General features: G+C 46.8%; 1 protein-coding gene across 1 annotated transcript in view; it reads right to left on the bottom strand.

The window, feature by feature from the left end:
- Positions 1-26750, bottom strand: part of RAPH1 (Ras association (RalGDS/AF-6) and pleckstrin homology domains 1) — a 112720-nt gene extending 85970 nt beyond the window's left edge. The window contains exon 1 of the mRNA XM_088454454.1: positions 26545-26750. The gene's annotated coding sequence lies outside the window, so the exon portion shown is untranslated. The remainder of the gene's footprint in view (positions 1-26544) is intronic.
- Between the last annotated feature and the right edge of the window lie 232 nt (positions 26751-26982).

Genomic DNA, 26982 nt, shown 5'->3' with positions numbered 1-26982 from the left:
CCTGTCGCCAGAAGGCATCATCCAGTCGCGATGGCTCTGCCGCAATCTGCAGCCAACAAGCTACAATTTCTTTTATTACTTTTCTAACATCAATTCCAAGTATGAAACATTTACTCATTTACTGGCAGTTTGTCTCCTGGCAGCAGCGGTGATGAACGTTAACCATTTATTGGCAGCACTTTTTACTGACATGTATTGTGGTTAGCAAGGTATCCCAGAGATTGCGGCAGCAGTGAGCGGGTGGCGAGCACCTACAGCTGATGAACGCGCCAGCAGTGAGTGGGTGGCGAGCACCTACAGCTGATGAACGCGGCAGCAGTGAGTGGGTGGCGAGCACCTACAGCTGATGAACGCGGCAGCAGTGAACGGGTGGCGAGCACCTACAGCTGATGAACGCGGCAGCAGTGAGCGGGTGGCGAGCACTTACAGCTGATGAACGCGCCAGCAGTGAGCGGGTGGCGAGCACCTACAGCTGATGAACGCGGCAGCAGTGAACGGGTGGCGAGCACCTACAGCTGATGAACGCGGCAGCAGTGAACGGGTGGCGAGCACCTACAGCTGATGAACGCGGCAGCAGTGAACGGGTGGCGAGCACCTACAGCTGATGAACGCGGCAGCAGTGAACGGGTGGCGAGCACCTACAGCTGATGAACGCGGCAGCAGTGAACGGGTGGCGAGCACCTACAGCTGATGAACGCGGCAGCAGTGAACGGGTGGCGAGCACCTACAGCTGATGAACGCGGCAGCGCACTGGTGTTTGGAGGGCCGTTTAGGGCAGCATAGTACAGAAAAGATTCATGGAACTGAAATGTTGGGAGGTATATTATCCAGTATATAAGAACACTATGCTGGGACTAATCACTGGCATTAGGAGAAATACTCTGCAGGTTAAACACTACAGAGCGCCTGATTTTAGGTGGCAGTTGGTAAGTGGCCGTCAGATCAGATACAGGACAATCATCAGGCGTTCTTGTTGATGTAACGTACAAATCCACCGATCCGTAGCCAGTACAGAGCATTTCTATTACCCTGGAGACATGCGAGACTACCTGATAAGCGCGGATATTATAGCGCTATGAAATAGAGCAACACTGCGCGTCTCTCCCTGAGGACAGAACAAAAAACACGCTGGCCACATTCAGTCACCTACAAACACATCAGAATAAAAGAAGATATCTTAGAGACATCATCTGGCTCACGGTTACACAGGGTTTTGTATTAATGTGAAAATGACTTTCACTTACTTGTCTAATGACATGCAGTGATTAGATTACAGCGATTCCAATAGCTAACGACTATGTGACCTAGGTTAGGGCACAACGGTTGCGATACCTATTATTTTTTGCTCTCTTAATACTAAAGGCCGCATAGTCCGTAAGCACCAGTCGCTGTGACTGTACTGCTCACTCGCAGGGTATGGGAAACCCAGTCCTGGGGCAAAACTTCCGACTGGAAGGAAGAACAAACCTGGGAACGCTGTGGACGTCCAGCAGTGAGACAGCGAGTGAAGTGATCCAGACATCACCCCCCACCTTATCCCTCTGCTGCTGCAGGAACACAAACAGCCTTACCCTATGCCCAGCAAGTCTGATCACAGGGGGAATGGCAGCATTATAGTGCTGCCTGCGGCTGCTGTCAGTCTGGGAAGTAATACCCCAATACAGCATATTACAGGGGCAGGGCTCACCTGCTGTCTGGGAAGTAATACCCCAATACAGTGTATTACAGGGGCAGGGCTCACCTGCTGTCAGTCTGGGAAGTAATACCCCAATACAGCGTATTACAGGGGCAGGGCTCACCTGCTGTCTGGGAAGTAATACCCCAATACAGCGTAATACTGGGGCAGGGCTCACCTGCTGTCAGTCTGGGAAGTAATACCCCAATACAGCGTAATACAGGGGCAGGGCTCACCTGCTGTCAGTCTGGGAAGTAATACCCCAATACAGCGTATTACAGGGGCAGGGCTCACCTGCTGTCAGTCTGGGAAGTAATACCCCAATACAGTGTATTACAGGGGCAGGGCTCACCTGCTGTCAGTCTGGGAAGTAATACCCCAATACAGCGTATTACAGGGGCAGGGCTCACCTGCTGTCAGTCTGGGAAGTAATACCCCAATACAGCATATTACAGGGGCAGGGCTCACCTGCTGTCAGTCTGGGAAGTAATACCCCAATACAGCATATTACAGGGGCAGGGCTCACCTGCTGTCTGGGAAGTAATACCCCAATACAGCATATTACAGGGGCAGGGCTCACCTGCTGTCAGTCTGGGAAGTAATACCCCAATACAGCATATTACAGGGGCAGGGCTCACCTGCTGTCAGTCTGGGAAGTAATACCCCAATACAGCATATTACAGGGGCAGGGCTCACCTGCTGTCAGTCTGGGAAGTAATACCCCAATACAGCATATTACAGGGGCAGGGCTCACCTGCTGTCTGGGAAGTAATACCCCAATACAGCGTATTACAGGGGCAGCGCTCACCTGCTGTCAGTCTGGGAAGTAATACCCCAATACAGCATATTACAGGGGCAGGGCTCACCTGCTGTCAGTCTGGGAAGTAATACCCCAATACAGCATATTAGAGGGGCAGCGCTCACCTGCTGTCAGTCTGGGAAGTAATACCCCAATACAGCATATTACAGGGGCAGGGCTCACCTGCTGTCAGTCTGGGAAGTAATACCCCAATACAGCGTATTACAGGGGCAGCGCTCACCTGCTGTCAGTCTGGGAAGTAATACCCCAATACAGCGTATTACAGGGGCAGGGCTCACCTGCTGTCAGTCTGGGAAGTAATACCCCAATACAGCATATTACAGGGGCAGGGCTCACCTGCTGTCAGTCTGGGAAGTAATACCCCAATACAGCATATTACAGGGGCAGGGCTCACCTGCTGTCAGTCTGGGAAGTAATACCCCAATACAGCGTATTACAGGGGCAGGGCTCACCTGCTGTCAGTCTGGGAAGTAATACCCCAATACAGCGTATTACAGGGGCAGGGCTCACCTGCTGTCAGTCTGGGAAGTAATACCCCAATACAGCGTATTACAGGGGCAGGGCTCACCTGCTGTCAGTCTGGGAAGTAATACCCCAATACAGCGTATTACAGGGGCAGGGCTCACCTGCTGTCAGTCTGGGAAGTAATACCCCAATACAGCGTATTACAGGGGCAGGGCTCACCTGCTGTCAGTCTGGGAAGTAATACCCCAATACAGCGTATTACAGGGGCAGGGCTCACCTGCTGTCAGTCTGGGAAGTAATACCCCAATACAGCATATTACAGGGGCAGGGCTCACCTGCTGTCAGTCTGGGAAGTAATACCCCAATACAGCGTATTACAGGGGCAGCGCTCACCTGCTGTCAGTCTGGGAAGTAATACCCCAATACAGCGTATTACAGGGGCAGGGCTCACCTGCTGTCAGTCTGGGAAGTAATACCCCAATACAGCATATTACAGGGGCAGGGCTCACCTGCTGTCAGTCTGGGAAGTAATACCCCAATACAGCGTATTACAGGGGCAGCGCTCACCTGCTGTCAGTCTGGAAAGTAATACCCCAATACAGCATATTACAGGGGCAGGGCTCACCTGCTGTCAGTCTGGGAAGTAATACCCCAATACAGCGTATTACAGGGGCAGGGCTCACCTGCTGTCAGTCTGGGAAGTAATACCCCAATACAGCATATTACAGGGGCAGGGCTCACCTGCAGTCAGTCTGGGAAGTAATACCCCAATACAGCGTATTACAGGGGCAGCGCTCACCTGCTGTCAGTCTGGGAAGTAATACCCCAAAACAGTGTATTACAGGGGCAGGGCTCACCTGCTATCAGTCTGGGAAGTAATACCCCAATACAGCGTATTACAGGGGCAGGGCTCACCTGCTGTCAGTCTGGGAAGTAATACCCCAATACAGCATATTACAGGGGCAGGGCTCACCTGTTGTCAGTCTGGGAAGTAATACCCCAATACAGCATATTACAGGGGCAGGGCTCACCTGCTGTCAGTCTGGGAAGTAATACCCCAATACAGCATATTACAGGGCCAGGGCTCACGTTTCTGCACCACAAACCCACATCTAAGGCTTCTCATTTATTGTAACGTACAAGATGCCAGTAATACTATTTACCCAGCATAAATAAAACTATCACTATTAGCTACAGTATATGGGCTACACAGTGTCCTGAGTGATGTATATACCGTATGTCCTAGTAAGGACCAATAACACAGCATGTCCTAGGACTAAATACATTATTTACCCCATGGGAACAAAGATCACCACAGTGGAATTGTCCAGCAGCATAATGCCAATATAGTGAGCACATGGTAATATCCCTAATGCCCAAGTGCCCAACGGTGTAGGGAATGGCCAGGTGCCAATTCAGTACAGAGTATGAAGCAATAGCAGAATACAAAAAGAACAGGTCAGTATACTGGACACAGGTGCCAGCATGTCAGTAGGCAGTATGCCCACATGTCAATCAACAGTATGCAGACTATGCCCACATAAAAAGTAATAGACTGATTTATGGTGTCATGCCATGCTGGTTCGCTTGAGGATGTCTGCCCCCCCACAGCCGGGAGTAGGATATATTTGGGGCTGTGGATTCACAGCTGCTGCTCCCATGAGAATCCTCACTCTACAGTACCCGGTACTGGTGGAGCATATGACGGGCAGGAGTATATAGAAGTGTGTCCTGGGCCTAAAATAGGGGCATCTCCCAATATTAGGGACGGCTTGTAAATGAGCGCACCTCCTACAGTAACAGTCCAGCTGCCATTCAGCAATAAGCACTGAGGTCTAGGGGTCAGTGCTGCAGATGTCCACCCCAGAACCTCAGGCACTACTGACACCAGAGACGCTGGCAGGTAAGCTGGGGGTGAGATGCCAAGTATGAATGTGCTGTATGATATAGTGGGAGATGGTGGAGAGGAGCTGGGGTAAGGTGGATGATACAGGTAGGATGTACAGTATGAATGTGCTGTATGATATAGTAGGAGATGGAGGAGAGGAGCTGGGGTAAGGTGGATGATACAGGTAGGATGTACAGTATGAATGTGCTGTATGATATAAGAGTGGGAGATGGAGGAGAGGAGCTGGGGTAAGGTGGATGATACAGGTAGGATGTACGGTATGAATGTGCTGTATGATATAAGAGTGGGAGAAGGAGGAGAGGAGCTGGGGTAAGGTGGATGATACAGGTAGGAAGTACGGTATGAATGCGCTGGATGATATAGTGGCAGATGGAGGAGAGGAGCTGGGGTAAGGTGGATGATACAGGTAGGATGTACGGTATGAATGTGCTGTATGATATAGTAGGAGATGGAGGAGAGGAGCTGGGGTAAGGTGGATGATACAGGTAGGATGTACAGTATGAATGTGCTGTATGATATAGTAGGAGATGGAGGAGAGGAGCTGGGGTAAGGTGGATGATACAGGTAGGATGTACAGTATGAATGTGCTGTATGATATAAGAGTGGGAGATGGAGGAGAGGAGCTGGGGTAAGGTGGATGATACAGGTAGGATGTACGGTATGAATGTGCTGTATGATATAAGAGTGGGAGATGGAGGAGAGGAGCTGGGGTAAGGTGGATGATACAGGTAGGATGTACAGTATGAATGTGCTGTATGATATAGTAGGAGATGGAGGAGAGGAGCTGGGGTAAGGTGGATGATACAGGTAGGATGTACAGTATGAATGTGCTGTATGATATAGTAGGAGATGGAGGAGAGGAGCTGGGGTAAGGTGGATGATACAGGTAGGATGTACAGTATGAATGTACTGTATGATAAAGTAGGAGATGGAGGAGAGGAGCTGGGGTAAGGTGGATGATACAGGTAGGATGTGCTGTATGATATAGTAGGAGTTGGAGGAGAGGAGCTGGGGTAAGGTGGATGATACAGGTCGGTTGTACGGTATGAATGTGCTGTATGATATAGTAGGAGATGGAGGAGATGTGCTGGGGTAAGATGGATGATACAGGTAGGATGTACAGTATGAATGTGCTGTATGATATAACAGTGGGAGATGGAGGAGAGAAGCTGAGGTAAGGTGGATGATACAGGTAGGATGTACGGAATGTGCTGTATGATATAGTAGGAGATGGAGGAGAGGAGCTGGGGTAAGGTGGATGATACAGGTAGGATGTACGGTATGAATGTGCTGTATGATATAGTAGGAGATGGAGGAGAGGAGCTGGGGTAAGGTGGATGATACAGGTAGGATGTACGGTATGAATGTGCTGTATGATATAGTAGGAGATGGAGGAGAGGAGCTGGGGTAAGGTGGATGATACAGGTAGGATGTACAGTATGAATGTGCTGTATGATATAGTAGGAGATGGAGGAGAGGAGCTGGGGTAAGGTGGATGATACAGGTAGGATGTACAGTATGAATGTGCTGTATGATATAAGAGTGGGAGATGGAGGAGAGGAGCTGGGGTAAGGTGGATGATACAGGTAGGATGTACGGTATGAATGTGCTGTATGATATAAGAGTGGGAGAAGGAGGAGAGGAGCTGGGGTAAGGTGGATGATACAGGTAGGATGTACAGTATGAATGTGCTGTATGATATAGTGGGAGATGGAGGAGAGGAGCTGGGTTAAGGTGGATGATACAGGTAGGAAGTACGGTATGAATGCGCTGGATGATATAGTGGCAGATGGAGGAGAGGAGCTGGGGTAAGGTGGATGATACAGGTAGGATGTACGGTATGAATGTGCTGTATGATATAGTAGGAGATGGAGGAGAGGAGCTGGGGTAAGGTGGATGATACAGGTAGGATGTACAGTATGAATGTGCTGTATGATATAGTAGGAGATGGAGGAGAGGAGCTGGGGTAAGGTGGATGATACAGGTAGGATGTACAGTATGAATGTGCTGTATGATATAGTAGGAGATGGAGGAGAGGAGCTGGGGTAAGGTGGATGATACAGGTAGGATGTACGGTATGAATGTGCTGTATGATATAAGAGTGGGAGATGGAGGAGAGGAGCTGGGGTAAGGTGGATGATACAGGTAGGATGTACAGTATGAATGTGCTGTATGATATAGTAGGAGATGGAGGAGAGGAGCTGGGGTAAGGTGGATGATACAGGTAGGATGTACAGTATGAATGTGCTGTATGATATAGTAGGAGATGGAGGAGAGGAGCTGGGGTAAGGTGGATGATACAGGTAGGATGTACAGTATGAATGTACTGTATGATAAAGTAGGAGATGGAGGAGAGGAGCTGGGGTAAGGTGGATGATACAGGTAGGATGTGCTGTATGATATAGTAGGAGATGGAGGAGAGGAGCCGGGGTAAGGTGGATGATACAGGTAGGATGTACAGTATGAATGTGCTGTATGATATAGCAGGAGATGGAGGAGAGGAGCTGGGGTAAGGTGGATGATACAGGTAGGATGTACAGTATGAATGTGCTGTATGATATAGCAGGAGATGGAGGAGAGGAGCTGGGGTAAGGTGGATGATACAGGTAGGATGTACAGTATGAATGTGCTGTATGATATAGCAGGAGATGGAGGAGAGGAGCTGGGGTAAGGTGGATGATACAGGTCGGTTGTACGGTATGAATGTGCTGTATGATATAGTAGGAGATGGAGGAGATGTGCTGGGGTAAGATGGATGATACAGGTAGGATGTACAGTATGAATGTGCTGTATGATATAACAGTGGGAGATGGAGGAGAGAAGCTGAGGTAAGGTGGATGATACAGGTAGGATGTACGGAATGTGCTGTATGATATAGTAGGAGATGGAGGAGAGGAGCTGGGGTAAGGTGGATGATACAGGTAGGATGTACGGTATGAATGTACTGTATGATATAGTAGGAGATGGAGGAGAGGAGCCGGGGTAAGGTGGATGATACAGGTAGGATGTACGGTATGAATGTGCTGTATGAGATTAGAGTAGGAGATGGTGGAGAGGAGCTGGGGTAAGGTGGATGATACAGGTAGGATGTACAGTATGAATGTGCTGTATGATATAGTAGGAGATGGAGGAGAGGAGCTGGGGTAAGGTGGATGATACAGGTAGGATGTACAGTATGAATGTGCTGTATGATATAGTAGGAAATGGAGGAGAGAAGCTGAGGTAAGGTGGATGATACAGGTAGGATGTACAGTATGAATGTGCTGTATGATATAGTAGGAGATGGAGGAGAGGAGCTGGGGTAAGGTGGATGATACAGGTAGGATGTACAGTATGAATGTGCTGTATGATATTAGAGTAGGAGATGGTGGAGAGGAGCTGGGGTAAGGTGGATGATACAGGTAGGATGTACGGTATGAATGTGCTGTATGATATAGTAGGAGATGGTGGAGAGGAGCTGAGGTAAGGTGGATGATACAGGTAGGATGTACGGTATGAATGTGCTGTATGATATAGTAGGAGATGGAGGAGAGGAGCTGGAGTAAGGTGGATGATACAGGTAGGATGTACAGTATGAATGTGCTGTATGATATAGTAGGAGATGGTGGAGAGGAGCTGGGGTAAGGTGGATGATACAGGTAGGTTGTACAGTATGAATGTGCTGTATGATATAAGAGTGGGAGATGGAGGAGAGGAGCTGGGGTAAGGTGGATGATACAGGTAGGATGTACAGTATGAATGTGCTGTATGATATAGTAGGAGATGGAGGAGAGGAGCTGGGGTCAGGTGGATGATACAGGTAGGATGTACGGTATGAATGTGCTGTATGATATAGTGGGAGATGGAGGAAAGGAGCTGGGGTAAGGTGGATGATACAGGTAGGATGTACAGTATGAATGCGCTGGATGATATAGTGGGAGATGGAGGAGAGGAGCTGGGGTAAGGTGGATGATACAGGTAGGAAGTACGGTATGAATGCGCTGGATGATATAGTGGCAGATGGAGGAGAGGAGCTGGGGTAAGGTGGATGATACAGGTAGGATGTACAGTATGAATGTGCTGTATGATATAGTAGGAGATGGAGGAGAGGAGCTGGGGTAAGGTGGATGATACAGGTAGGATGTACAGTATGAATGTGCTGTATGATATAGTAGGAGATGGAGGAGAGGAGCTGGGGTAAGGTGGATGATACAGGTAGGATGTACGGTATGAATGTGCTGTATGATATAAGAGTGGGAGATGGAGTAGAGGAACTGGGGTAAGGTGGATGATACAGGTAGGATGTACGGTATGAATGTGCTGTATGATATAAGAGTGGGAGATGGAGGAGAGGAGCTGGGGTAAGGTGGATGATACAGGTAGGATGTACAGTATGAATGTGCTGTATGATATAGTAGGAGATGGAGGAGAGGAGCTGGGGTAAGGTGGATGATACAGGTAGGATGTACAGTATGAATGTGCTGTATGATATAGTAGGAGATGGAGGAGAGGAGCTGGGGTAAGGTGGATGATACAGGTAGGATGTACAGTATGAATGTACTGTATGATAAAGTAGGAGATGGAGGAGAGGAGCCGGGGTAAGGTGGATGATACAGGTAGGATGTACAGTATGAATGTGCTGTATGATATAGCAGGAGATGGAGGAGAGGAGCTGGGGTAAGGTGGATGATACAGGTAGGATGTACAGTATGAATGTGCTGTATGATATAGCAGTAGATGGAGGAGAGGAGCTGGGGTAAGGTGGATGATACAGGTAGGATGTACAGTATGAATGTGCTGTATGATATAGCAGGAGATGGAGGAGAGGAGCTGGGGTAAGGTGGATGATACAGGTAGGATGTACAGTATGAATGTGCTGTATGATATAGCAGGAGATGGAGGAGAGGAGCTGGGGTAAGGTGGATGATACAGGTCGGTTGTACGGTATGAATGTGCTGTATGATATAGTAGGAGATGGAGGAGATGTGCTGGGGTAAGATGGATGATACAGGTAGGATGTACAGTATGAATGTGCTGTATGATATAACAGTGGGAGATGGAGGAGAGAAGCTGAGGTAAGGTGGATGATACAGGTAGGATGTACGGAATGTGCTGTATGATATAGTAGGAGATGGAGGAGAGGAGCCGGGGTAAGGTGGATGATACAGGTAGGATGTACGGTATGAATGTGCTGTATGATATAGTAGGAGATGGAGGAGAGGAGCCGGGGTAAGGTGGATGATACAGGTAGGATGTACGGTATGAATGTGCTGTATGATATAGTAGGAGATGGAGGAGAGAAGCTGGGGTAAGGTGGATGATACAGGTAGGATGTACGGTATGAATGTGCTGTATGATATAGCAGGAGATGGAGGAGAGGAGCTGGGGTAAGGTGGATGATACAGGTAGGATGTACAGTATGAATGTGCTGTATGATATAGTAGGAGATGGAGGAGAGGAGCTGGGGTAAGGTGGATGATACAGGTAGGATGTACGGTATGAATGTGCTGTATGATATAGCAGGAGATGGAGGAGAGGAGCTGGGGTAAGGTGGATGATACAGGTAGGATATACGGTATGAATGTGCTGTATGATATAGCAGGAGATGGAGTAGAGGAGCTGGGGTAAGGTGGATGATACAGGTAGGATGTACAGTATGAATGTGCTGTATGATATAGTAGGAGATGGAGGAGAGGAGCTGGGGTAAGGTGGATGATACAGGTACGATGTACAGTATGAATGTGCTGTATGATATAGCAGGAGATGGAGGAGAGGAGCTGGGGTAAGGTGGATGATACAGGTAGGATGTACAGTATGAATGTGCTGTATGATATTAGAGTAGGAGATGGAGGAGAGGAGCTGGGGTAAGGTGGATGATACAGGTAGGATGTACAGTATGAATGTGCTGTATTATATAGTAGGAGATGGAGGAGAGGAGCTGGGGTAAGGTGGATGATACAGGTAGGATGTACGGTATGAATGCGCTGTATTATATAGTAGGAGATGGAGGAGAGGAGCTGGGGTAAGGTGGATGATACAGGTAGGATGTACGGTATGAATGCGCTGTATGATATAGTAGGAGATGGAGGAGAGAAGCTGAGGTAAGGTGGATGATACAGGTAGGATGTACAGTATGAATGTGCTGTATGATATAGTAGGAGATGGAGGAGAGGAGCTGGGGTAAGGTGGATGATACAGGTAGGATGTACGGTATGAATGTGCTTTATGATATTAGAGTAGGAGATGGTGGAGAGGAGCTGGGGTAAGGTGGATGATAGAGGTAGGATGTACAGTATGAATGTGCTGTATGATATAGTAGGAGATGGAGGAGGGGAGCTGGGGTAAGGTGGATGATACAGGTAGGATGTACGGTATGAATGTGCTGTATGATATAGCAGGAGATGGAGGAGAGGAGCTGGGGTAAGGTGGATGATACAGGTAGGATGTACAGTATGAATGCGCTGTATGATATAGCAGGAGATGGAGGAGAGGAGCTGGGGTAAGGTGGATGATACAGGTAGGATGTACAGTATGAATGTGCTGTATGATATAGTAGGAGATGGAGGAGAGGAGCTGGGGTAAGGTGGATGATACAGGTAGGATGTACGGTATGAATGTGCTGTATGATATAGCAGGTGATGGAGGAGAGGAGCTGGGGTAAGGTGGATGATACAGGTAGGATGTACAGTATGAATGTGCTGTATGATATAGTAGGAGATGGAGGAGAGGAGATGGGGTAAGGTGGATGATACAGGTAGGATGTACAGTATGAATGTGCTGTATGATATAGTAGGAGATGGAGGAGAGGAGCTGGGGTAAGGTGGATGATACAGGTAGGATGTACAGTATGAATGTGCTGTATGATATAGTAGGAGATGGAGGAGAGGAGCTGGGGTAAGGTGGATGATACAGGTAGGATGTACAGTATGAATGTGCTGTATGATATAGTAGGAGATGGAGGAGAGGAGCTGGGGTAAGGTGGATGATACAGGTAGGATGTACAGTATGAATGTGCTGTATGATATAGTGGGAGATGGAGGAGAGGAGCTGGGGTAAGGTGGATGATACAGGTAGGATGTACAGTATGAATGTGCTGTATGATATAGTAGGAGATGGAGGAGAGGAGCTGGGGTAAGGTGGATGATACAGGTAGGATGTACAGTATGAATGTGCTGTATGATATAGTAGGAGATGGAGGAGAGGAGCTGGGGTAAGGTGGATGATACAGGTAGGATGTACAGTATGAATGTGCTGTATGATATAGTAGGAGATGGAGGAGAGGAGCTGGGGTAAGGTGGATGATACAGGTAGGATGTACAGTATGAATGTGCTGTATGATATAAGAGTGGGAGATGGAGGAGAGGAGCTGGGGTAAGGTGGATGATACAGGTAGGATGTACGGTATGAATGTGCTGTATGATATAGTAGGAGATGGAGGAGAAGAGCTGGGGTAAGGTGGATGATACAGGTAGGATGTACAGTATGAATGTGCTGTATGATATAGTAGGAGATGGAGGAGAGGAGCTGGGGTAAGGTGGATGATACAGGTAGGATGTACAGTATGAATGTGCTGTATGATATAAGAGTGGGAGATGGAGGAGAGGAGCTGGGGTAAGGTGGATGATACAGGTAGGATGTACAGTATGAATGTGCTGTATGATATAGTAGGAGATGGAGGAGAGGAGCTGGGGTAAGGTGGATGATACAGGTAGGATGTACAGTATGAATGTGCTGTATGATATAGTAGGAGATGGAGGAGAGGAGCTGGGGTAAGGTGGATGATACAGGTAGGATGTACAGTATGAATGTGCTGTATGATATAGTAGGAGATGGAGGAGAGGAGCTGGGGTAAGGTGGATGATACAGGAAGGATGTACAGTATGAATGTGCTGTATGATATAGTAGGAGATGGAGGAGAGGAGCTGGAGTAAGGTGGATGATACAGGTAGGATGTACGGTATGAATGTGCTGTATGATATAGTAGGAGATGGAGGAGAGGAGCTGGGGTAAGGTGGATGATACAGGTAGGATGTACAGTATGAATGTGCTGTATGATATAGTAGGAGATGGAGGAGAGGAGCTGGGGTAAGGTGGATGATACAGGTAGGATGTACAGTATGAATGCGCTGTATGATATAGTAGGAGATGGAGGAGAAGAGCTGGGGTAAGGTGGATGATACAGGTAGGATGTACAGTATGATATATTCTAAAATTTGTTTTGACTGTGGTTTGGCGGCGGTTTTGCTATTTGCAGATTTACGAAGGCCAAAACTGCCATCAAAACACATTTTAGAATAGAATAGAACAGGGCTGTCATTTAGAAACCGATGCAAAACCGCCACCAAACCGCCGGGGTTTAGAATAGAATAGAAACCGCCACTTAGTAAATTTTGCCCCTTGTGTGATTGGTAACTTCCATACCTGGATCTTTGCTTTGAAATTTGGATACACTCAGAATACTTTTTCCATCATCATGCCAGATACAGCTGCCAGCTTACTGCTATGGCAGAGATCTAATTAGAGCCCAGTCGCCCCTCAGGGCTGTTGGGCAGGGTCTCTCGATCACTAGGGGGGGCAGATCATACCAAGCGATGGGACAACAGTTTGTCCGCTTTCAGTATGTGTATAAGTTGCAGTCTGCACCCTACAGGAGGCCATGGAATGTCTTATCAGGGGGGGGCGGGGGGGGAATATAATTAGGAAAGTATTGAGAATATATAAAGGCAACATTTGAAAGTCATCTGGGATGAATTCTGCTTTACGGATATATATTACTTCACCCAGTAAATGATCCCAGAGTGGTCCTGGGCAGACATATGCAAGCATCTGTTATACTGCCCAAACACCGAGCATATTACCAGCCGTTCCCCCGCCACACTGCCGGGGAACGCGGGACCGACTGGTTGTACAGTTCTTAGGGGCCTATTTATCAAGTGTGGATTTGCCTTAAATGATGCGAAAACGGCCGTTCCCACATGACTGAAGCAAACATTGGTATCAGGACAATTTATCAAGAGGTTAAAGCAGGAGAGACTCACTGTAGCGCTCAGTAATATGTCCCCATCATTTCCTACTGGGACATGGAACTGCAGCTAGTTACCAAGCCCTGGGAATGGGCACCTTATGGGGCAAACCCCTGATAGTGACTGCCATTGTCAGACGGTACCCCATAGAATGAGCATCTGATCATCACTGATAACTGGTGTATGTGCCGTATACCACAATCCAGGACAGCAACAGATTCTGCACATGTGCCCCAAGCATCAGTCCAGCTATTCTTATTATCATCATCATCATTTTCCGTTATCTATATGGCGCCACCAGCGATCCACAGCGCCTCACACAGTACAGTCAGGATCAGCTCCCGATAACCTACCTATGGCAGGGTTACTAACAGTACAATCAGGACCAGCTTCCAATAACCCATCTATGGCAGGGTTACTAACAGTACAGTCAGGACCAGCTTCCAATAACCCATCTATGGCAGAGTTACTAACAGTACAGTCAGGACCAGCTTCCAATAACCCATCTATGGCAGAGTTACTAACAGTACAGTCAGGACCAGCTCCCAATAACTCATATATGGCAGGGTTACTAACAGTACAGTCAGGACCAGCTTCCAATAACCCATCTATGGCAGGGTTACTAACAGTACAGTCAGGACCAGCTTCCAATAACCCATCTATGGCAGAGTTACTAACAGTACAGTCAGGACCAGCTTCCAATAACCCATCTATGGCAGGGTTACTAACAGTACAGTCAGGACCAGCTTCCAATAACCCATCTATGGCAGAGTTACTAACAGTACAGTCAGGACCAGCTTCCAATAACCCATCTATGGCCGGGTTACTAACAGTACAGTCAGGACCAGCTTCCAATAACCCATCTATGGCAGAGTTACTAACAGTACAGTCAGGACCAGCTTCCAATAACCCATCTATGGCAGAGTTACTAACAGTACAGTCAGGACCAGCTTCCAATAACCCATGTATGGCCGGGTTACTAACAGTACAGTCAGGACCAACTTCCAATAACCCATCTATGGCAGGGTTACTAACAGTACAGTCAGGACCAGCTTCCAATAACCCATCTATGGCAGGGTTACTAACAGTACAGTCAGGACCAGCTTCCAATAACCCATCTATGGCCGGGTTACTAACAGTACAGTCAGGACCAGCTTCCAATAACCCATCTATGGCAGGGTTACTAACAGTACAGTCAGGACCAGCTTCCAATAACCCATCTATGGCCGGGTTACTAACAGTACAGTCAGGACCAGCTTCCAATAACCTATCTATGGCAGAGTTACTAACAGTACAGTCAGGACCAGCTTCCAATAACCCATCTATGGCAGGGTTACTAACAGTACAGTCAGGACCAGCTTCCAATAACCCATCTATGGCAGGGTTACTAACAGTACAGTCAGGACCAGCTTCCAATAACCCATCTATGGCAGGGTTACTAACAGTACAGTCATGACCAGCTTCCAATAACCCATCTATGGCAGAGTTACTAACAGTACAGTCAGGACCAGCTTCCAATAACCCATCTATGGCAGAGTTACTAACAGTACAGTCAGGACCAGCTTCCAATAACCCATCTATGGCAGGGTTACTAACAGTACAGTCAGGACCAGCTTCCAATAACCCATCTATGGCAGAGTTTCTAACAGTACAGTCAGGACCAGCTTCCAATAACCCATCTATGGCAGAGTTACTAACAGTACGGTCAGGACCAGCTTCCAATAACCCATCTATGGCAGGGTTACTAACAGTACAGTCAGGACCAGCTTCCAATAACCCATCTATGGCCGGGTTACTAACAGTACAGTCAGGACCAGCTTCCAATAACCCATCTATGGCAGGGTTACTAACAGTACAGTCAGGACCAGCTCCCAATAACTCATCTATGGCAGAGTTACTAACAGTACAGTCAGGACCAGCTCCCAATAACTCATATATGGCAGAGTTACTAACAGTACAGTCAGGACCAGCTTCCAATAACCCATCTATGGCAGAGTTACTAACAGTACAGTCAGGACCAGCTCCCAATAACTCATATATGGCAGAGTTACTAACAGTACAGTCAGGACCAGCTTCCAATAACTCATATATGGCAGAGTTACTAACAGTACAGTCAGGACCAGCTCCCAATAACCCATCTATGGCAGAGTTACTAACAGTACAGTCAGGACCAGCTCCCAATAACTCATATATGGCAGAGTTACTAACAGTACAGTCAGGACCAGCTTCCAATAACCCATCTATGGCCGGGTTACTAACAGTACAGTCAGGACCAGCTTCCAATAACCCATCTATGGCAGAGTTACTAACAGTACAGTCAGGACCAGCTTCCAATAACTCATATATGGCAGAGTTACTAACAGTACAGTCAGGACCAGCTTCCAATAACCCATCTATGGCAGAGTTACTAACAGTACAGTCAGGACCAGCTCCCAATAACTCATATATGGCAGAGTTACTAACAGTACAGTCAGGACCAGCTTCCAATAACCCATCTATGGCCGGGTTACTAACAGTACAGTCAGGACCAGCTTCCAATAACCCATCTATGGCCGGGTTACTAACAGTACAGTCAGGACCAGCTTCCAATAACCCATCTATGGCAGGGTTACTAACAGTACAGTCAGGACCAGCTTCCAATAACCCATCTATGGCAGGGTTACTAACAGTACAGTCAGGACCAGCTTCCAATAACCCATCTATGGCAGGGTTACTAACAGTACAGTCAGGACCAGCTTCCAATAACCCATCTATGGCAGAGTTACTAACAGTACAGTCAGGACCAGCTTCCAATAACCCATCTATGGCAGGGTTACTAACAGTACAGTCAGGACCAGCTTCCAATAACCCATCTATGGCAGAGTTACTAACAGTACAGTCAGGACCAGCTTCCAATAACCCATCTATGGCAGGGTTACTAACAGTACAGTCAGGACCAGCTTCCAATAACCCATCTATGGCAGAGTTACTAACAGTACAGTCAGGACCAGCTTCCAATAACTCATATATGGCAGAGTTACTAACAGTACAGTCAGGACCAGCTTCCAATAACCCATCTATGGCCGGGTTACTAACAGTACAGTCAGGACCAGCTTCCAATAACCTATCTATGGCAGAGTTACTAACAGTACAGTCAGGACCAGCTTCCAATAACCCATCTATGGCAGAGTTACTAACCGTACAGTCAGGACCAGCTTCCAATAACCCATCTATGGCAGAGTTACTAACAGTACAGTCAGGACCAGCTCCCAATAACCCATCTATGGCAGGGTTACTAACAGTACAGTCAGGTTATTGGAAGCTGTTCCTATCTATGGCCGGGTTACTAACTCTTCTTCGGGTTATGTAGAACCACAAATCACACCAAAACTTTACAACACTGAACATTCAAATGAAAGAAGAAAAATGATCAGGTCTGACAGTAACATGAATATAAAAGCGTTAGCACAGCGACAAACAGCTATATGTATATTTGGGGATGCACAGGTGTGTATAGCCAGTGTCTTACTATCCCAGCTTCGGCCGGTCTATCCTACCAGCACACACCCGTGTCTGACATCCGCACCGCGCCGAGCTGCAGCCATAACTGCGCAAACAATTCAAACATTTTCTTTAAAAGGTGTTTTAGGCTTATGAAGTGTCAATTAAAATCTGGTTCACATAAAGAAAGAACAATGTCCAACTTGCACCAAACACAACTATTTATATCAAAGATGATCGTCGGTCAAATGGAGGTCTCTAGTCTCTATAACATCCAAAGCTTTCTGCAAGCTCCACAGCTAGACTATATCACATTCAGTATAACAATCCTTCCTTTCAGCCCGTACTTACAACATTTGTACATTAAGTGCGGAAATGGCCACAAATGCACCTATTAGATAAGGAATGTGAGCAATAAAAAGATCATTATACCATTTACAATAAACTTTACTACAAGACCGAATATGCAAACGGTGGTCTTAACGCAGTAGTATAACATCACACACCGGCAGGGAAGGGGGAAGGCAGTAGTATAACGTCACACACCGGCAGGGAAGGCAGTAGTATAACGTCACACACCGGCAGGGAAGGCAGTAGTATAACGCCACACACCGGCAGGGAAGGGGGAAGGCAGTAGTATAACGTCACACCGGCAGGGAAGGGGGAAGGCAGTAGTATAACGTCACACCGGCAGGGAAGGGGGAAGGCAGTAGTATAACGTCACACACCGGCAGGGAAGGCAGTAGTATAACGTCACACACCGGCAGTGAAGGCAGTAGGATAATATATCACACACCGGCAGGGAAGGCAGTAGTATAACGTCACACAGCGGCAGGGAAGGCAGTAGTATAACGTCACACACCGGCAGGGAAGGCAGTAGTATAACGTCACACACCGGCAGGGAAGGCAGTAGTATAACGTCACACAGCGGCAGGGAAGGCAGTAGTATAACGTCACACAGCGGCAGGGAAGGCAGTAGTATAACGTCACACAGCGGCAGGGAAGGCAGTAGTATAACGTCACACAGCGGCAGGGAAGGCAGTAGTATAACGTCACACACCGGCAGGGAAGGCAGTAGTATAACGTCACACCGGCAGGGAAGGCAGTAGTATAACGTCACACCGGCAGGGAAGGCAGTAGGATAATATATCACACACCGGCAGGGAAGGCAGTAGTATAACGCCACACAGCGGCAGGGAAGGCAGTAGTATAACGTCACACCGGCAGGGAAGGCAGTAGGATAATATATCACACACCGGCAGGGAAGGCAGTAGTATAACGTCACACACCGGCAGGGAAGGCAGTAGTATAACGTCACACCGGCAGGGAAGGCAGTAGTATAACGTCACACCGGCAGGGAAGGCAGTAGGATAATATATCACACACCGGCAGGGAAGGCAGTAGTATAACGCCACACAGCGGCAGGGAAGGCAGTAGTATAACGTCACACAGACAGGGAACAGTATAATCACAAAAATTACCTTTGCCAATAAAGCATTGATGTATTCTTAATTTTCTTTATTAATATATATTAAATATGTCTTTATTACATATACATATATTTATTATTTTAAAGATATAAGAATTCTACTTAAAGCCTGTTACTTGCGGTCACAACAATATACAATATTTTACTTTTGGTTAAAAGAAATGTTTGGGCTGTCAGCTCCATGACAAACACTGCGATGTGCGTCTGACAGCCGGACACTGTCACTTACATGGGCAGCCAATTCCCAGAAAATCTACGGAGGACAAAGATCTCCCAGAGACACGAGAGCCGCGCAGCCAGGAAGTACTATATGTCGCCACCATACAAAAGATCAACTTATTAGTATTCTTCGAAGAAAACAGAAATCACAAACTGGAGGCCCCAAACAAGGGCCCAGTGCTATTAGGGGGCAGCCTCCTCCTTACTGAGACTAAGCTGAAAATAAAATAATCGCGTTAAGTTAAAGAAGAAAAAAAAAAGAAAGATAAACTACTACAATAGGAAGCTTTCATAAAGACATAATCTAATTGTGCACACTGCATTAGGGCTCTCCCATGCCGACAGCCTCCTGCATTGTGTCTGTGTGTTACCAGGCCATATTACACGGCTGTATAACAGGGACCATGGAAGCACTTTGGTGGCATAGGCCGGATTATGGAGCGGAGATCCCGTAATTGGGTAATAGGTAATGGTAACTAGAATGGTGTGGCTTCTCCCTAAGGCATCTCAGGGGATGCAGGCTCATTACAAGGAGCAGATAGCAGCGATAAGATCCATGCTCGGTTATATACACTGTAATAGTCTTTTGGCTTTTATACTGAACAGAGGCAGGAAAGACACAGCTGGTAATGACTTCATTCACTACTCACCAACAAGAGCGGAAGCAGAAAACCTCAGCACACTTATGTCCTAAGGATCAATCTTTATATAGATGTCACTGGCCAATTTAAAGGGGATCCACATAGAGAAGAATTTCAGGGCAACACAAAACATATATGTACCACTATCCCATCTGCTCGCCCTGTACCATCTTCTCACAGAACCCCTTGGGGGGGTAAGAACCCTCGCCACGCCTGCCACCACCAGACCACGTTCTCATTGTGAAGGAGCTGTGCAGCACGTTAGCGGAGGAGAAATAACTAGGCAGGATCCGGGTACAGACGACCGACCCCAGGATCCTGGCAGGATTATTATTACATATTTATAGCGCCACCAATTTACCCAGCACTGTACAGAGAATCTATGTCATTCTCCACATTCCCTGCTCCAGTGGAGCTTACAATCTAATCTACATTCCCTATTACATGGACAGATACACACTGAGGTTCTTTTTTTATCATCAGCCAATTAAGCTACAAGTATGTGTTTGGACTGTGAGAGAAAACCAGAGCACACAGAGCACAGCCATGCAAACACGGGGACAACTTACAAACTCGGCATAGATGAGCCATGATCGGGAGTTGAGCGCATGACCTCAGTGATGCTGACCACCATGCAACCGTGTTGCCCAAAGGACAATCAAGGCAAGGATCCTGGCACAGATAACCAAACCGAGACGCTGGGAAGGAAGTGACATGTTACAAATGTAGCTTGTCGCTCCGGCCAGGGGTGTAAGGCCCCAATAGTTCCTCCTCCTTGATAAGTGGTGCCCATATAATTAACAAGTACCAAACAATGTGACAGAACTGAAACCAGTCACTTTATGGCTTTCTTGTAATTCCAGCCAGAATAAAAGCAAGTATCTGCCCGTGTGTGGTCAGCTGCTGCCAGTGCCAGCATGGGCAGCTGTATTGTCAAACGGACGGGTCATATGGGCCACACTGCAAGTGATTCTGACAGCCAGCATTGGAGCTGATCATGGTCGGGGAATGGGGCGTATTTCAGGTACCATTAACAATACATTTCACTAATTGTAAAACAGACTACGGAGTGCGAAGATGCTTCAGAGAACAGTGGGAAAGTTATTTACAGCGCTGGGACTCAATCAGGCTGAGGAACAATATTATCAGGTTGAGGAACAATATTATCAGGTTGAGGAACAATATTATCAGGCTGAGGAATAATGTTATACCTATATTGGTTTCTGTATAAAATGCTTACTGTAGGTGCCAGTGACCCTTGTGGAACCAGAATACCAAAATAATTTCTACAAAACATAACAGCCGTAACAAACCGTCCAATCACTGTTGTTCTAAACCACGGCAATGCGATGCTGACCACTTAATCATTAATTCAGCTGAAATACAGCAATGATCCTGTTTTTATTTGTGGTCTCAACGTGGCCATAAAGAACTGTACAAAAATTCCGGTAATGGAGACTTCCGCGCGAAGCATTCCTAACGTACTGCAAAAACAAATGGTGGCTATGCAGATAAAGTCAGCATTACGGTCATTGTAATGGCTCTGACAGACAGGAAGTTCTTAGCATAGAAGAAAATCAATGGGAGACTATTTCCATTCAGATAAATGGTAAAGTACATAAATGTTTCAGCATGTTCTGCGTGTGGCTGTTTATCCATTGCGCTGCCTGTAAAGTGTAAGCTGGGCGGCAGGGAACACAGATATAGATGAATGGATTACATATGTTGTAACACACACAGCACACATTACATTTATAGAAGAACTAAGGGGCCTATTTATGTAGATCATCCGCTGACTGTAAATCTGCGTCATCACTGATCAGGGCAATACAGAAATGAGTAGCGCTGGCATTTATCATGACCCCCGGCACAATATCCTACACCTCTGCCAGGGTTACCTCTATTTCATCAGCAGACTGGCGATGACGGCGAAGGGTCTCTGTGAAATGTAGACCGCAGTTTCACCTGGCAGGGATTAAGTACATGCTCTCTCCTCCCAGGTCCCCCATTGCTGGATATAGGGAACGCGCCATCTGAAATTGCTAAAAATTGAGCAAACACCAAAGTCCCCATAGCGTGCTACAGGGACGCAGTACACTGCAATAATACGAGAGACCAGTCATTTCTCTGTGCTATCCCTGTTGTTGAATACGAGAAGACAGTGATAGATTAACCTCATTCTATGGCACAGTCATATATATACAGTACATACATACATACATGTAATAGTCCCCATGTACTGGCAGAATGAGATCTTTCACATGTTTACATTCTCTATGCAGCTGATTGCGAGCTATTGCTCTCTGTTACCAACTAGCTTAGGGTGAAGAGAGGTTGACTACAGTTCCCTTAGGGCCGGATTCATTTAGCTACAATACTTACCGTGGGCTTGTAGCCTCAGACTTTATGTCCCAGAGCTATTCAATTACAAGCCCTATAGTTTCCGTGTCAAGTGCCACTAGCTATGTATTAATGCGTACGCGGTAAGGACAGAACGCCATACTTACCGCAGATTTCTGTTTGAGTCTCAGGAAGTGACGAACAGAAACCCACTTTAAGTGCAGCCTGCGGTAATTAGCGTGGCTAACGGAATCCGGCCCTTTAAATGTGACTACTGAAGTCTACGAAACCTCTCACATGATCTCAAACTCCTGTAACACTATTTAGCGACAAGACTGCGATGTGTCATTCCGTATTGGCACATCGCGGTCAGCAACAACGCTCGTTTTTCCTCACACCCAACAGTGGTACAAAGGAAAATTTGCAATGTTCAGCCTGCCGCAATGGGCAAATATGTGCGCAGTTGTACAACGCGGGTTATTCGGCGAATTACCTTCTTGCTGAGCGCAGTGGTGCAAACCACATCTACCAAATGTCACAAATTCAGCAAGACTGTCCCAATTTGAGGTAAGTTTTGCTGTATGTCCTGCTTACCATGGTAAGCGGGCACATCGCGCAAATCAAATCATATAGCGCCACTTTCATCCCACGTCGCTTATTTTAATTGATTCTGGTATAGAACATTTAGTGCAGCAAAGATGCCTGGGACAGTGTCACAAAGAGATCACTCAGGGATAGGAACCTGGACCTCCAATTTTCTTACAGTTTAATACAAAATACCAAACCTCTATATAATGCCAAACCTCTATATACAGTATAACCAAAACGGAAAGCAACACAGGTGAAGCTTGTAAGCTCTGGATACGTAGCTCCAAACCAGCTGCCAGTGGTATAACATATAACACCAGTGCACACGGAGCCTAATAGACACAGATCAATGGTAAATGACACAATAATGAACACTGGTATTCCACTCCTTAATAAAATAAACCAGTTTGATCAAGAGAATAATCACTAAAAAGACTGAAGTTAGGTTTCATAGAAAATAAATAAATATTTGTCAATATTATATATAAAATGAATTGGTCTGACTGTCCGGTTACGCATTCAAAAAACCCCTGCACCGATTGGGAGGAAACCAACACGCGGTGACAGAGTTGGATCCTGGACAGGTTTCATGGGGGTTAGGGTACCGGTTGGACCTCCCGTTGGGGTACACTGGGCAGAACTGTGATCCGGGGAGCCTGTTCTGCGCCTTCCACTAGATGGATATGGAAGAAACCTTCACAGAGGGTGGTAATTGGCCTGGGATGCCTATAACTTAATAACTTCATTTAAAACTGGGCAACGCTGGGTACTTCAGCTAGTATATACATAAGCTACCCTAGCACAAAGTCGCACAATGTAAAATCACTAAGTCGTCCGACAGTATAGATTCTCTTTCGGCTTAATATTGTACCGGAAAGCACTAAACAAGGAGCCTAACACTGGACTAGATACAATTAATAATTTAGGACTGGAGAGATATTGATTATATAAGACTCACAGTGAGCAGTTGGTTTTGCTCTGACTCAGCAGGATCCTAGAACTGACCTCTTATGGGAAAGACAGGGACCACAATAGAGTCGCTGAAAGCTCATCTATCAATTCTAATACTGAAAATTGGCCATCTTTGCATATTCCGCATTGCTCTGTCCCGTGCGCTGAGAAATGACAAGTGAAGAAGATGACAGGTCACATAGTTACTAATGAATACAAGTAACAACAAATCTCTGCCTACAAGATAGATGTGGATCCTGGGACATGTAAAGACCAACTCAGAAATCTTTCGTGTTGCAACAAGTGGCACCATAAAAAAAACTCTGAAACCAATGCAGAACTGTGTGTGTACTCTTAGCGTGTGTGTGTAGTCTTAGCGTGTTTCCTGCCATAGGGGGTCACCAGCTGTGATTCATGCAGCCCACAAACTGTTCTCCAATACTTGCCCTAAAGGGCTCGTCTGAATATTGAAACTGAATGACAAGACTCCCATAAGACAGAAAGCTATAAAGTTGTTTACTCAGCCTCCCCCAACCCCAAAGCACACAATCCCCCAGGCAACACAGTACGGAGCACCTATAAATATTAGGCAGAGTGATCCCCAATACACAGACTCCATATAGTGGGCACAGCGTAAGGCACGACACTACAGTGTAGTATGTTACTTATATAACACTGTACATACATACATACATACCACAGATACAGACGTTACCGGATGTCAGCTGCTGCCCTAAGGAATCACAGACAAGACATCTGTATCTGACTCCTAAATACAATGTAGCCCCAGTGACACTAATGACCACGTCTGGGCTACTTCTCATCCAGGTCCTGTGGCTACACAACCTCCATAGTGCTACTTACCATCAGGTAGATACAATAGGAGCATTGAGGAGATCTCTCTAGAAGTCAGTAGCTATAATCTCCCCTGAAGTACAGAGCTGGCTGCAAAATATCTCTGGCCTGAATACACTCCATGGAAACTGGAAAATTACCGGCAGAATAAGGGAACTGGTGACATTAACCTAGAATCCAGCGTCCACACTTATAGCAACAAATCCATAAAGCATGAGGCCCCAGCCTACAGTATATCCTCCAATAATCTGATTCACAGCGACATGTATAATACCCTATGTCCCCGCCATACACAGCAATACCTACAGCCAGTCACACTGCCATATCCCGGGTATCACACAGCACACATTATATACTGACATGTATAATACCCTATGTCCCCGCCATACACAGCAATACCTACAGCCAGTCACACTGCCATATCCCGGGTATCACACAGCACACATTATATACTGACATGTATAATACCCTATCCCCACCATACACAGCAACACCTACAGCCAGTCACACTGCCATATCCCGGGTATCACACAGCACACATTATATACTGACATGTATAATACCCTATCCCCACCATACACAGCAACACCTACAGCCAGTCACACTGCCATATCCCGGGTATCACACAGCACACATTATATACTGACATGTATAATACCCTATCCCCACCATACACAGCAATACCTACAGCCAGTCACACTGCCATATCCCGGGTATCACACAGCACACATTATATACTGACATGTATAATACCCTATCCCCACCATACACAGCAATACCTACAGCCAGTCACGCTGCCGTATCCAGGGTATCACACAGCACACATTATATACTGACATGTATAATACCCTAATCCCCACCATACACAGCAACACCTACAGCCAGTCACACTGCCATATCCCGGGTATCACACAGCACACATTATATACTGACATGTATAATACCCTATCCCCACCAATACACAGCAATACCTACAGCCAGTCACACTGCCATATCCCGGGTATCACACAGCACACATTATATACTGACATGTATAATACCCTATCCCCACCATACACAGCAACACCTACAGCCAGTCACACTGCCATATCCCGGGTATCACACAGCACACATTATATACTGACATGTATAATACCCTATCCCCACCATACACAGCAATACCTACAGCCAGTCACACTGCCATATCCCGGGTATCACACAGCACACATTATATACTGACATGTATAATACCCTATCCCCACCATACACAGCAACACCTACAGCCAGTCACACTGCCATATCCCGGGTATCACACAGCACACATTATATACTGACATGTATAATACCCTATCCCCACCATACACAGCAATACCTACAGCCAGTCACACTGCCATATCCCGGGTATCAGATCAGCTGCTAATAGGGAAAATGTCATGTACATCAAGGCCAATGTTCTGACAAATGCTACAGAAATATATATATCCACACATATATACAGTGTCAGTAGGCCAGAGGGGGGAGTAGCAAGTAACACACATTATATTATATACACATACACTATGATATACAGTGGGGTGATGAGCAAAATGTAACACACATTATATATATATATATATATATATATATATATATACATACACACACACATACAGGAGTATATACAGTGGGGTGATGAGCAGCATGTAACACATTGTGTGTATATATATATATATATATATATATATATATATACACACACACATAGAGGAGTATATACAGTGGGGTGATGAGCAGCATGTAACACATTGTGTGTATATATATATATATATATATATATATATATATACACACACATAGAGGAGTATATACAGTGGGGTGATGAGCAGCATGTAAGACAGCAGACATGGCATCCTGCAGCCCGGGCACAGCACAGCCGGGGAAGGGAGGATGGAGGATCACACGCCGGCTGCTGGCTCCTGTCCTCCCCCATAGGCAGCAGCAATATACCCCCAGCAGGCCGGCAGCTACATACATGTGTGTAACATGACCACCACCCTGTAACACACAGATGACTGATACAATGTAACGGCCCCAGCTCCTCCTGATACAATGTAACATGTCCCCATGTGCTGCCCCAGCCCCCGGCTCTCACCTCGGTACCGGAGCACAGACTGCCGGTGATTCCCGGGCACAGCGCGGACACACGGCGGCCTCTCAGCTCCCGGCTGGAGAGTGACGGCGGCACCGGGAGGGAGGAGTGCTGGGAGGAGTGCGGGGGGGAGGCCGGGCCTTACTCTCATCCACAGCCGCTCCCTCCTCTCCTACTGCTGCTGGGAATGTCTCTCCCCGGCCTCTCCCTGCTATCTCCTTCTATGGGAGCGGGTACAGCGCCGTGTATACCTACCGTCAGTGCCCTCCTCTGCCTGCACAGTGCCATGTATACCTAACGTCAGTGCCCTCCTCTGCCTGCACAGTGCCATGTATACCTAACGTCAGTGCCCTCCTCTGCCTGCACAGTGCCATGTATACCCTCCTCTCCCCAGCCTCTTCCTGCTATGGGAGCGGGTACAGCGCCGTGTATACCTACCGT

The sequence above is a fragment of the Taudactylus pleione genome, unplaced genomic scaffold, assembly GCF_031769625.1.
Source record: "Taudactylus pleione unplaced genomic scaffold, aTauple2 ptg000617l, whole genome shotgun sequence".
Taxonomy (NCBI): Eukaryota; Metazoa; Chordata; class Amphibia; order Anura; family Myobatrachidae; genus Taudactylus; species Taudactylus pleione.
This window is presented reverse-complemented; position numbering and strand designations above follow the sequence as displayed.